The sequence below is a fragment of the Gopherus flavomarginatus genome, chromosome 6 (genome assembly GCF_025201925.1).
Source record: "Gopherus flavomarginatus isolate rGopFla2 chromosome 6, rGopFla2.mat.asm, whole genome shotgun sequence".
Lineage (NCBI taxonomy): Eukaryota > Metazoa > Chordata > Testudines > Testudinidae > Gopherus > Gopherus flavomarginatus.
Window position 1 is genome coordinate 100,892,162 of NC_066622.1, and position 14,734 is coordinate 100,906,895.

Sequence of the window (14,734 nt, forward strand, 5' to 3'; positions counted from 1 at the left end):
CTCTTTCTAGTTTCTGAGTCCCTGCTTACAGCACTAAATTGTCCCAGATGCTGGGGCTTCTTCCCCCTGCTAGAAGTCTTGAGTTCCAGTCAGCTACTGAATTCTGCTCTGCCTACAGCCCTTCTTATATGGACCTGTCGGGCCATGATTGGCTACTCCTCTCAGCCCCTTTCTAATTGGCTGCCTCCAGTGCAGCCTCCCTCGATCTGCTTTTAACCCCTTTTCTGCCAGTGAGGGGCAGCAGCCCCATCACATAGGGAATAAGGCTTTTTTAAATACAGAAATGTAATTGAGAGAGAAAAGTAGTATAAACAGAAAAGTATGTCCATTGTAGTGATTCTTGGTCATCCCTCTGACAGGCTCAGAAGGAAGCCACTCTGTCTCAGTATATGGCACAGTAAGGGGTCAATTATCAGGCTAGGGCTCTGACTCTTTGGGTGGGGCAGAGCAGAGAGCAGTCTTTAGCAGGGCCCTAATAGTTGTGGGTGGTCCTGCCACTGGGTCAGTGGGAAAGTTACCAAAACGCTTTAACTCATTTTCTGGCCACACAACTAGACTAACTAGTCTGGTTCCCCATGGCCACTTCCTATCCCAGTCTGGTTGTAGGGCTCCATTGTTTGCGGGTCCTCTGTCTCCTCTGGATATTTAGTGGACAGCAGTCTCAGCCACTCCTCTCCACAGTCAGTCTCCTACAGGGGCAGGTCATTGCATGTCTTGGTCTCTGGTCCAGAGTTCCACAGCGAGGTAGAGACATCTGCTTCCTTCCCTGGTTCCTGCTCAACTGACCTGCAGGACCTCCCTCTTATACTACTTGTTCTCCCCACTGCTTCCAGTACTGGGGGGCAGGGCTGGCTTGGCTCTGCCCACCAGGGGGCATGGGGCGGTCCCTCTCCATCAGGCTCAGAGGGAGGCCACTCTGCCTCACTATGCTGTTTATAAATGAGGAGAGGAATAAAATTACCAATTATTAATAATTGGTGAGATATTATATTTTAAAACTATATTTAACAAAAAATAAACATTTCAAATAATTATTAAGAAAGGGAAAGCCTATGAAGTAGCTATTGGCAAAAGGTAATATTTAAAAGATGTAAACACACACATCAACTGATCCTGAGCATAAATATTTAGAGAACTAATTATTGTACCATTGATAATTTTTTTCTGGGAAGATCTGAGGAAAAGCAATTTCACAAGTTTTCCAAAAGAGGGAAGAAGAATGATCTTGATAATTACTGTTTCAAAATTTAGTTTTTCTTCCTCATAAAATAATGGAATATCTTTTGTGAAAATTATGAAAAATTTGGACTAGAGAAGCATCAATAATAAGCAGCATGGGTTTATAAAAAATATATTGGAATTCATGTTATTTTTTTGGAGGTAGAATTACTTTAAAAAAGTTTGAAACAATAACCATAACAATTCATAGCATATTTTTGGATTCAAAGAATAGAGAAGTTTTCCTTTTAATGTAAACTCTTATAGAAAAGAAACTTAGTGATAAAATCAAATACCAGTAGTTATAGGACTTAATAGGATATGCACTCTGTAATACATGTGTAATACTGTAAAACATGATTACAGATGGAGTGGAGGCCATGATGCAAAAGAATTAATTTACTTGATTGATTTACCTGTGTTTAAAGTAGACTTTATTTTAATGTAATTTCTTATTTAATTGTGGTTGTATACATATGTAATTCCCAATTTTTTAACATTATTCATGATTGCTTCATCAGCCTTCTGTTTATATATACTGGGCCTAACCTGTTTGTATCCTCTACTGCTTCAAATGAGACCTCACATTAGATTTGGTCCAACTGGTGTGTATTATATGATGTAATGAGATAAAGCAGCATATTCTGATATGAAATTTACTAGGGAGTTAATGAAATACTCTTAGATACATCAGAGTTACAGAAACCTTAAGGATTAAAGTAAAAAAGAAAAAAATAAAGAGAAAAGATAATTTGAACTGTGTGTTAACATGTACATATTATTCTAGAGGTCTTTCTTCCTTCCTATTACAAAAAGCACCATTAATGACACCTTAATTTAAATATTTTGTCTCCAATCCACTTCTGTCTTCTATTCCCTTTACAGTCTGAATTTTACTAAACTTAATAAGTGATAGTCAATTTTCTTTGCAGTAATCTTTACTATTTTTCATTAGTCTCCCTCCCTTGATCAAGTGTGAATTTTGAAATCTGAACCCACTGATAAATAAATAGCTCAAATAAAATTATGTTGTCTTTCAACATAATCAAGAAGATTAGATGGTACGCCATAAATAATAATGCTCAGGCTAATAGTAAGTGGAAAACATTTGCACTAAGGTGCAATGAAAAAAAAATTCTTTCTCCTTTATGCCATGGAATGGCTGTGGAATCTAATGGTTGAAATAGTCTGTGCAAGACCCTTACATAGCTCCTTTGTATATCCCTGGTCCCCAGTAACCTGTTCATGCTCTATCTCTCATCACTCCTGCATAGTAGCATGCTAGGGGTTCACGTGTTGCAAAGGATGTGCACGCCCTGGATGACTCCAGCATCCAGCCCTCCACTTGTTAATCAGAATGGCATTGTTCCTGCTCCTTTGGGGCCCTGTGAGACTATGGAGGGCAAAACTGCATATGACCTTAACTGAGGATTTTTTTTTCTGATATTTGAGTGAGGAAACACCATACTTCTTTTGAAGTGCTGAGAGAAATGCCTTTTGTACTGGGATGGTGTAATGGGGTGGCACTCACCTCTCACCCCCCTTATTTGAGTGTGTATGCATACAGTGGAGTCTTCAGTGACTCCGCCTTCCAGCCAACTCACATACAGTCTGAATGTGAAATAAAAAACAGTCCCAGGGAAACAGTCCTACAGGGGGACCTATCACAGTACCCTTCAGTTGGCCTTTCTTTCCCAGTAACCCTCCATGGGCTCAAGCCCTTAATTAGTCTGGTAATCTTTAAAATGGCCTCGGCCCTTGTATTGAGTCTCCCGCCCTGGAGGCAATGTCCTCAACCTCATTGGGCTCTATGGGCCCCAGCTTTCCTGGTGGGCCACTAAAAGAGTCCAGTTCCCCTTCTGGGGTGCATTAAAGCCAAGCCACTTTCCCAGTGGCTGGTGGGGACCCAAGCCCACCCTCTACTGCAGGTCCCAGCGACTTTAAAGATAGCAGCCATCTGTCATATCCCTTTAACTAAGCTGCCTTACTGCTATGATTCACTGAGCCACTTCCCTGCAGTCCCAGCTCATTTTCCACCCTTCCTGCAGTGCCTTGCCCTGGTTGAGTCCTAGCAGCTAGGCAAGAGCTCCTTCTCCTCTCTCCCCACAATCTCTGCCAGCACTGCTCTGTCCAAAGTCCTGTAGTTCCCTCAGCCAGCCAGGCACACCATCCATGCTCCTCTGGCTCCAGGCAGCTACCGAACTCTGCTTTGCACTGCAGCTTCTTTTATATGGGCCTGCTGGGCCTGGATTGGCTTCTCCCTGCAGCCCTTCCCAGATTGGCTGCATCCCATGCCACTGCTCTAGTCAGCTTCTAGGACTCTCGCCACTGCCCTGTTCTGTGACAGGGTGTGAGAAGGTTGTGAGGCATCCAGCAGGGAGGCCTCAGGGCCTATCACATTTGGCTAAGAAACAAAGGGTTTTTTTGTTTGTCTGTTTTATTTTCCCCTACATAGGTCATGAACTCATTTCCAGCAACAAAAAAAAAATCAACTCATACTCTAGATCACTTGGATGTGTTTGTGAAAAGCAATCAGTAGAAGTATTACTACTAAGAAATCTTTGAAGGTAAAAGAACTCTGTGGTTATATAGAATGTTTTAACTTATTTTATTATTATGTGTTTCTTGTGCAGATGTAAGGTAAACTTGTGAAAAAGCAAACAAAGAAACAAACAAAAAAATCAATATACATTGAGGCCCAGTCCTTCTAGTACTTACAGCTAGGTTTGATGTGACTATTCATATGCATAAAGTGACTCTCAAGAGTGTTGCAGGAGCAGAGCTAAATGGATAAAAGAGAATAGCAAAATTTAATCTTGCATGTTGGTCTTGCGCATTAACCTGAACACAAACAATTGGATGCCATTACCTATGATAACTACAAGTGCAGTTAAGTGAATGAATTCTAAAGTATCATCTTCAATTGTTAAGTATAAAGTACAAACTCTGCTACTGCATATGTAATTGTATATGCTACAACTGAGGTCAAATGCTGGGTATGCAGCAGATAATTGACATTTGAAATTTCTCGTGTTCTGTTGCTACAATAAAAAGGCTTGCACCTTGAAAAAGTTGTTCAGAAAACTTTCTCCAACGGATTGATTCCTGATCCTAGTCTATAGATTAAAAACATGAAAAAGAATATAAATCAAAAGTATTTCTGCCACTGAAAATCAGGATCTGCATAAGTTCTCACTTATGTTAGTAGGCTGTTTTGGACAGAGGTATATTTGTGATTTGGCAGTGAGGTTGAATGCAACTGTTTCATTATAAAATGTAACCACATGCAGTAGTTGATCACCATGTCAAAACCCATTTTTTACATTTCTCCTATGGAAAAAAGCCTAAGCAGTTTTAACAGGTATGAAATAGATACAGAAGCTACATTGAAAAAAAATGTAGATTATAATGAAGATTTATATTCTTTCTCGTGTTTTTTTTTTAATCTATAGACTTCTATATCAGGGATGTAATTTTTATTTCATTCTATGCAATAGTTCAAAAAACTCTAAATGTTATCCTTTTCTTTGCAATTCTACATAACTTTTCCAGACGGGATACAAGATATAGATCATGTAGGCAGTTGAAGCAACGTGAGCATAGAGTGACATCAACAACTCAGATTTATCTTCTTTCAGATATTTGACATCAAGCAAAATTATAATTTAGTATCAGAAAACATAGATGTCTATTAACCTGCAATTTCAAACTGTTTTACTCATGGTAACACTAGACTGCTCTTTGAACATAGGCTGCTTAACTTGTCTGTACTGTGTGAGGAAAAACACTTTTATATACAACTTTTATATATAACTTTGGACATTATATAATGTGATGTGACATAAAGCCATGTACTCTGATACTCTGTGATTCACTAGAGAGTTAAAGAAACAGCAAACATTTAACTGAAATCTGTGAGGATTAAAGTAGCCCCCTGCAATTTCACAATAGCTTCTCTGTCCAGACCCTTAAAGAATGTACCATTAATTCCTTCATGTTACAAATATTTGGAGATACGTCTTCTCTCTTTTCCATTACCTTTAACATCCCCACGTTCAAGGGGCTGATACTGCAATCCTTGCTCAAATGACATTCCTACTATAGTTGATGAAAGTTTGCCTGAATGAAGAGTGCGGGATTGGCCTAAATGTGTATCACTTCTCTCTTATTAAATTCTCTCTCCACTTTTTCATCTGTATGAGCTAATATAAATATCTGCTAAAAGGTCTCTTTACCTGGCATTACATTTTAATGCTTTGCATTTTAACAACATTTCATTCTGTTAATTACATGTACTCTCATGTCAAGCAGCTACTTGATGCCTGATCCTACATTCCTTGCTCACCCCAAATTCCCAGGACTTAACAAATTTGTTGTCTTTGAGCAGTTGAGATCTTCAGGCTTATTGACTTCAATGGAACTTTTGGGTGCCCTCTCTGAATGGGGTAGAGGAAGTGGTGGAGGGAGAAAATCAGAGCTGCTTGGACCAGCATTAATTTCTGACCATGTTTCCACCAAATCCTAAGGGAAGCATGCCATGAACAGTGGCTATAGTTTTTATCTATATTGTTGTATAACACAGTTTGCTTTTCCCTGGAAATAATGTTAAAATATTGGTGACTCAGCTTTATTGTACTTTAAAATCACTGCCTAATATCATTTATGGCCTGATCCAGCTGCCACTAAGGTCTGTGGAAAGACAAGAATGATTCAAGTTCTGGAAAACTTGTTTTATAGAAGGAGATTTAAGGAGCTTAATCTTAAGTGTTTATCCAGGAGAAGGTGATATGATCACAGCCTATAAATACTTATGTGGGGAGATAATTTCTTTAGTAGATGAGTCTTTAATACAGCAGACAAAGACATTACAAGATCAAATGACTGGAAACTCAAACTAGACACATTCAGATTAGAAATAAAAGACACAATTTTAACAGTGAAAATAATTAACCATTAAAACAATTTACCAAGGGATGTGGTAGATTTTCCATTACTTGAAGTGTTTAACTCAAGGTTGGATGTCTTTCTAAAAGATATGTTCTAACTCAACCAGATGTTATGAGCTTGATGTAGGAATTACAGAGTAAAGTTCTGTGGCTGGAGTGAAGAATCGATCATAATGGACCTTTCTGGTTTTAAAATCTATGGATAAAATTTTAGCCCTGTTAAAATCAGTGGCAAAACCGCCACTGAAGTCAATATGCTCTAGGTTTCACCCCATGAATGGAAGCTGGATCGGACCCATGGACATCAAGATACTGTTTAATAGGTATTTGATTTGTCTTCCTATATTTATATAAAAACAAAAGTCTATGAGGTTTAGTGTGTGTGTGTGTGTGTGTGTGTGAGAGAGAGAGAGAGAGAGAGAGAGAGAGAGAAACTAACATTAATATTAACAGGAGTTGTGTGCTAGATTGAAAATAGATGCCCTATATTTGTTGAAGCAGTATATAGTACTCATGAATATACTGCCATTTGTGAGGGTTATAATGAATCAAAAACCATGTAGCATTCCTCAGCTAATGTCAATATGCTCCTATATAATTTATTTCAAATAATAGATGGTAAAACTAGTTATATGTTCCTTCTAGCACTAATTTCACTATATGGCCACATTCTGCCCTCATTCACACCCATGTAACCTTACTGAAATCAGGCTTGGGATTAGTTTGGTTTGACTTGGTGCATCTGAGGGCAGAATCTGTGTCTTTAATTTAGAGTAAATTATGCAATTTTGTGCAGAGAATGGTGATGGTGAAATTAAGTGCATTTTCTCTTAAGTGCAATCTGTCTATATTTGCCTTACTTTTGGCATTTACCCAAAGAGTAAACATAAACAGCCACTAAAAGAGCACTTTTATAATGGTAGAAATTTTTGAAGGTTATTACTAAAATAAATCCTCATCGTGGAAGGCATGAGGGTTATAGGTGTCTTGCTTCAGATGTCTTATAATTTTACTTCAAAGTGAAAAAAATCCATTGGCGAGAAAGTGAGCTATTTTTGCATATTCATGGAACCATAATAGTGTACTTGGCCTTTTAACTACCAAGTCTCCTAGTCCATCTTCCTGTCAGCATAGGATTGTTTCTTTTTCAAAGCATTTTGCCCATTTTGGTTTTAAATGTTTAAGTTAAAGGGCTACATTCTACTTTTTGAGGCACATGTGCATATCCCATTTATTTCAGTATCAGAGGACAGATTTTGGTTTTAGACCCTGGTACGGATCTTTTCAGATACAGGACTGGGGCCTTAACGTCTGTAAATTCTATTAAGTATCAGAGGGGTAGCTGTGTTAGTCTGAATCTGTAAAAAGCGATAAAGAGTCCTGTGGCACCTTATAGACTAACAGACATATTGGAGTATAAGCTTTCGTGAGCGAATGCCTACTCTGTCTGACAAAGTGGTATTCACCCACGAAAGATTATGCTCCAATACATCTGTTAGTCTATAAGGTGCCACAGGACTTTTTATCGCTTTTGCAAATTCTATGTATTCTTTCCCTGAACCCCCCAAAGACAAACACTGATTCTCATATTGACCCTGAGGTAGGTAAGCACATGGTTTATTTTAAGTATATGACTACTCCCATTGATGTCAGAGGTAGTACTCAGGTGCTTAAAATAAGACATATATTTAAATACTTAAGTTGACCATCCTTCTCCTCTTAAAATCTTGTCTTTCTTGGGCTTTCCTGACTCTGTCCTCACTTGGTTCTCCTTCTACATCTCTGATTTTTCCTTCAATGTTGTTTCCTTTGGAGGATCCTCCTCAGTCCCCCTCCAGCTTTTTTGGGGGAGGTGTTCCATGAGGTTCTGTCTTTGCTCCCCTTCTCTTCTCCCTCTACACCTTGTCTCTGAGTAATCTCATTCACAAACACAAATTCAACTACTATCTCTATGCTGCTGATTTACAGACCTATCTCTGTACTCCAGACCTGTCTTCTTCTGTCCAGATTAAAATCTGTATCTCTGACATCTTCTCATAGATGATCTAGTAATCAGCTCAAACTCAATATGACTAAGTCATATTGCCATTTGTGAGTCAGAGATCCTAATCTCCCCTGACACACACACAGCATCCTGCCTGTTGTCAGACATGTAACCTGGATATCATCTTCAACTCGTACCTCTGTCTAGGTTCTCACATGCAGGCTATGTCTAAATCTTGCCGATTCTTTCTGCATAACATCTCTAAAATAGGGCCTTTCTTATCCATTACACAGCTAAAATTGTCATCAAAGCATCATCATCTCATATATTTATTACTGCAACATATTTCTCTCTGGCCTTGACAAATTCAATGTTGCCCCTCTAATAGCCATGCAGAATGTTGCTGCAAAGATAATTTTCCTGGCCCATCACTTTGACCATATCATCCCTCTCTCTGCATCACTCCACTGGCTCCCCTTCTCTTTGTATCAAACACAAACTGCTTGTTTTCACTTTCAAGTTCCTTAACGGTCTATCCCCATACAACCTATCATCTCCCAGTAGCTCTCAAGATGTCTATTCTCACCTCTGATTGGCCCATAATGCCACCTTCCTTTGATCACTTGTTAAATTTTCAAACAAGAACCTTTGTGCTTTCTCCCATGCTGCTCATCATGCTTGGGAGGAGCTCTCTAGAAACATCACACTTATCATCCCCCTTCAAAATCTTCCTCAAACTCTTCAGCCATGATGATTACCAAAAAACTTGACAATGAATAGGCTGCGGGAGTGCTGAATCCACTGCCTATTATGATGACTATTATTCTCATTGTTTCCTTGTAGTCTCCCATCTGTTTGTCTGTATCCATCTATTATCTGTCTTATACATAGATTGCAATCTCTTAGGGCAGGGATCATCTTCCTGTGTGTTTTCAGACCCCTTAGCATAAAAGGGTTCTGGATGGTCCATAACTATAGTCTTAGGTGGCAGTAACACAAATAATAAATAACTTACCGAATTGGAGCCATATGTAACAATAGTGCCAAATAGAAACAATATTAAATAAATAGTCACAAAACAGATATTGCCTAAACTATTGGAAAAATGAAAGCAAATTAAAATGGCAAGTGTATTAAATGCAGTTCTTCATATATAACTGAGTTTCCAATAAATATATCACAGCTGTGTCAGAATGTATCAAAATGCTGATTGTAAAGAAAAAGGTAAAAAAATAAAAAAAACACTACTAGTAGTAGGATCCTCACTGTGGTTGTTAAGATTCAATTAAATAACTTCTTTTATCTTTACTTCCTGAAGTATTTCAAAATCAGCAAATTTTTATCTTTTAAGGCTATTTCTACAATATGATTTTATTAAACATGTAACTATGCTGCTGACTTGATTGTTCAGGCCACCCTTTTCGTCTTGGATTTATTTTGCTAAATTTTTCTCCTTCTCCTGATTGAGATTTTGAACTTTCCTCTGAGAAGCTTGTGGATTTTTAAATTACAGTTTTTGCTGCAAAATTAATTGTAAAAATCACATGGGGGCTGATCCTGTAAGCTCTTAGGATGTGGAACTCCAATTAAAGTCAGTGGGAGTTCGGCGCACAGAACTCTTACAGACACAGGCCTTCAACATGCAGCTCACTATAAATATCGAACTGGTACATTAGAGCGCTCTCTTTTTTAAAAAGGCTGAACATACACACTACTGCAATTTGCCTTTAAAACTCAACATGAACATACCAACTAATTTGAAATGGTAAGCCTGCTACAGATGCTATCAAGCAAATCTGATGCTGAATTGTGGGAGTGCAAAGGAAGGGATACTTTGGTTAAACTTGAGAATGAAGGTATTCTAAATTTAGGGCCTGTTAGTCCATGCCACCGGAGTGGGGCCCATTATTCTCCACTGCTATGTGGATTCCATTGGGCAGTTCCTGAGATGAACTGGAGCTTTATTTGACACACTTTGGAAATGGAGTATACAAAAGTGGCTCAATAATCACCTTTGCATTCCCTGATCTCTGGGTTGTTGTGGGTCAGTTCACCCCATAATGTAATTTAGAGCAGTCTCAAAGCTGGATCTAGTTAGGCATCCTCTTTGCAATACACCTGGATCACACTTCCTACATCTGAAAGTGAGGATGGGCCAGAAGATGGTTGTGTGCAATTGGTATAGGTGAAGTGGCACTACATCAACTGGAGATTCCTCCACACCAGGTGAATTCTCAATTGCCTCGTGTCAGCTTTATGAACCCTCTGTCCCACTGAAATAGTCCACACCAGGGGCAATGTTCTGGTCTTGCAACTCTAGGTTTTCTGTGCCTACTGTATCTTTGGGGAGCTGAGGAGTTGAAAGGGAATAGTTTCCAAACTGCATGAATCTTCAGGTCATATAGCCCATTTCTTTCTTGCTCTTCTCCTCCGAAAGTGAAAAGGACCCACACTCTGATCCTACATCTTCTTGCACTGCAACCTCTCCAACCCCACCAAAAAGAGAGCATTGACATGATCCTGAAAGCACTTTTCCTCCTTTTTAGGAGACAAATTTACTGGGTGTTCATATTGTGTACTCAAATGGGAGTGTCATATACTGTGATTGCTGTCAGGGTTATGCCTTTAGTCTTTTATATGTGAATGAAGTGACTGCTCATTTTGCGTGGGCTATATGCTTTAGGAATTTTACTAGAGGAATGGACAGTAAATGAGTTGTGAAAAATCTTGTTTTAGAAAGTGTAAAACTACTATTGCTGTCTGATCTTTGTTTCGTCTAAAGGCAAACATTAGCTGGTACCACGATCAGGTATCAGAGGTTTGGGAAATGACAGCGTGTGTCAATTCCTTTAATGATTACGTCAGGGGAAGACCTTACTGTGAATGGAGCTCTTGTCAAAAGCCTATCCTGAATTCCTTGAACGTGCATGATAGTGACTGAAATCAAAGAAATGCAGGACCAGGCCCCCAAAGTGTTACTGTATTGCTTCATCAATATGAGTAACATCAGTTCTGGTTCTAAGGAAAAAAAAATACTCTTTATGCAGAAACCAGAGAGTGCTGAGCTGTAGCTCAATGTACAAAGACATCCTGATATGAATTCTGTATCTCTGGTGCTGGGCCTGATCAAAAGCCCGGACTAAAAAGCTTTAAAATTTGTGGAAAATTGGATTCTTATCAGGTTTGAATTTCCTGGTATGGGCCAGTCTTTAGTTGTCCTTTAACATATCCTGAATGTCGTGTTCTTTTGGTGATATGAAGGGTCAAATTCTAGTATTCCTTTTTGGTGATATATTCTGATGTAATTCTGTTGCTTTATTTGAGGTTTTCTAGATCCACACTGCTGTAACTGAGGACAAAAACTGGTTGTGCGGCTTTAGCACTGAGCAGGCCAGGAGTTCACACATTAGTGTTAATTATTTTTGCAGAACAGCATGTATTCAGAAATTCCAATGCTATCTTTTGGTTTTGTACTGCCAACCACCACCATCCATATAAAAATCAATAGCAGCAGTAAAGTTCCTAATGAGCTTCATGGCTCTCTGAAACTTCTGGGGTCAAATCTCTGATTGGGATAGAGGTGTAGGGGGGAGAGGTGTTTGGTGGGCCTTATATTCACCCTTATAGATCTAGATCCCAGGCCTTTAGAGCTAACAGGCAATTCCCATCTCCAGGCTGCCCCCCAGCAGCAGCTGTAATCAGCCTGTGCTCCACTTCCCATGACCTGCTGTGGACACACCCCATGAGCTGTTCTGCCTCAAGGGTTTGACAGGCAGCAGCCCCATGGCTCCTGGTTGGCTCCCTGCCCTATATAAACTAAGAGATGTTCCAGAAAGTGTCCAGGCAACAGTGTGGATCTTCTGAAGCTGTTATGACTGTTCCTGTTCTATGCTATTGAACTCTTGGCTTGACCTCATCTTGTTTTGGACTTTGCCTCCTGACTTGGACCCAGAAACCTGATTTGGCCTCTGACCCTCAGAATCAACCTTGGCCTAGAACTAACTATGAACTCCCTGGCTTCCCCTAGTCTCAGGTTTTCCCCTGCTTTGACACTTGGCCCTGACTGCCCTTGTTGGGATCCTGACAGTGAAGGAACTCCTAGTTATCAAAGTAGTAGCTTGGAAGGAAAGGGCAGTTGTCCATTTGTAGAGGATATGTAAACTCAGATCTCTGAGTATCATTTTAATAAGGCACTTTTATTCCTTTTATGCTATGGATAAAACAAGCCCCCAAACTTTGCACCAGTTCCAAAAGGCTCATTTGATTTTTTTAAAATTATTCTCTAATAGGCTGAAGTTGCACATCATAAGTCACTGTAGTTCAAATCCTTCTCTTTTGTTTAATGTTTCTTTTTAAAGTTCTGCATTATTTAAATGACCCTGTTAATGGATGAAAAAGCACAAAGCCTGCCACCATGCTTAGGTCACATGTTGGCAGAGCAGTTCCATTGGGGTGTTTCTGCACCTCTCACATACTGCAGAAGGGCCTCTGGGATGATTCCTCCTAGGCTGCTGCAGAGGGCAATGAGGGGAATAGATCAGAGTGGAGACCACAGGATCCATTCCAGTGGCTTCCACAGATGGCATTAGTTATGACAAGTTGCTGCAGCAGTGGTCAATGAGGGTGGCATGTGGGAAAGGTGTGCTGCAGTCTAGGGTTTGTGTGGATTGTCTTGGAGGCACAGGGTGTGTGACGGGATTCGGACTCACCACCACAGTGCCTCCCACTGGCACATCTGGGAATTAGCTCTGTCCTCTGTGGGGTGCTCTCTGCCAGTGGTGTCCCATCCGTCAACTGCTCTCCCGTTGGTATCCGGACCCATGTTGCTCCCTGCTTAGCGACATCCAGTTCTGGTCATTGCCCTGTGGCAGTGCCTCTTAGTCCGTCCTCACCCCCTTCCGTGTGTGTGTGTGTGTGTGTGTGTGTGTGTGTGTGTGTGTGTGTGTGTGTGTGTGTGTGTGTGTGTGTGTGTGTGTGTGTGTGTGTGTGTGTGTGTGTTTTTAACAACAGTCTTTCTGCTCATTCCTGCCGCCTGGGCCAACTACAACCCAAAGTCTAGTCCCTCGCGTCTGGGGCACATTGCAGTCTCACACAACCGCTCTTTGTCGGTCAGGTGCAATGCGAGGGGAAAGGAGGGGGAACCCAGGCCCACCTGCTACTCTGGGCCCCGACCCAGGGACCATCTAGCGGCAGCCTCTCAGACCTCCTTCTTGCCTCTGCCACATCTATCCTCCCTGGGCCAATTCTCCTCTGGGCCCTTGCCCCTCTAGACCCTTCAGGACCCACATCCTGGCAGGTATTGGACTGGAGCTGTCCTCTGCTCCCCCGCGAGCCTGCCCAGCACTGCATTGTCTAGGGTTCTGGTCTCCTTCCTCAGAAGACAGACCTTCTCCCTTGAAGGTCTGGGAGTGACTGCTTGCTGCTCTCCTGTGCAGTCTTTATATAGGGCTGAGCCTGGCCCTGATTGGCCACCTCCTGCTAAGCCCTGATTGGCTCTCCCGCAGTCCCTTCCCGATTGGCTACCCATCTGAGCAGCCGCTGTGGCCTGCCCTAGCCTCTTCTCTCATAGGGGTGGGGCAGCCATCCCACCACAGGGTAAAAGACGAAAAAGGATAGGGCCTAATCTGGCTGCGGTTTAACTCATCTGGGAATTATCCGGTGATTACTTGTACAATGAAGGTCATGATTCCTTCCTCACTCATTTTTTCTATTTATTTGAGGGCTGCTGTTGGCCTCCTGCCCCTCCATACCTGGTTTCAGCCCATTACTGGGACCCCACTGCCTACCCCTTATGTGGGAGTTAAGAGATTGCAGGAAGAAGGTTATCTCCTCCAGGTACCAAACATTAAGAATCCCAAATCTGTTTCCCAGCTTCTTTAGGGAATGTCTTCCCTCTAAGTGTACTTCTACCCCCCTTATGAAATGAGTGTCTGCCCTGGACACCTGCCACCTGCTAAGTCCCAACAATTTGAGATGTCCCTCCTCAATTATCCTGTGGCATCCCTAAGCTGCTGTGGGGAAAATCCACCCTGCCCTAGACAATCTGGCAGTGAGGGAAAAATTCCTTCTCGGTCCCAAAAAAGGTGGTTAGATCAATGCCCGTAGCTGGTGAAAGCTGTGAGAGAGGGCCATATCCAGAGAGACAGGGCACCTACCATGGGTCGATATGGATCAGTGGCTTACCTGAGCCCCTCCAACTCAAGTGATACCCCTGAAACCCTCCTTTCCCAATCCAAGGAGAGGGGAACTCTTCAAGGAGCCACAAGCCCTGTCTTTCCCACTGACTATATAAAGTCTTTCTGTCCCCTCTCTCCTCACCCCATGCCCTCATCTTTGAGGTTCCAGAAAGTGCATTTCATCTTTCCAAGCAACCCATCGCCACCACTGTATGCCACCTGATTCCTCTGGCTTCATGCAGTTTTACACCCTATGCCCTTGATGCTTCCTTAAAAAAAAAAAAGGCACCAAAAAATTGTGGACACTAAGCTTTCTAATAAAAGTTGTTGCTCTCAGGACATCGTTTAAGATCTTAAAGAGAAATTCTCTGGGGAGGCACACACACGTTTTCTTAATGTGTTGCTACAGG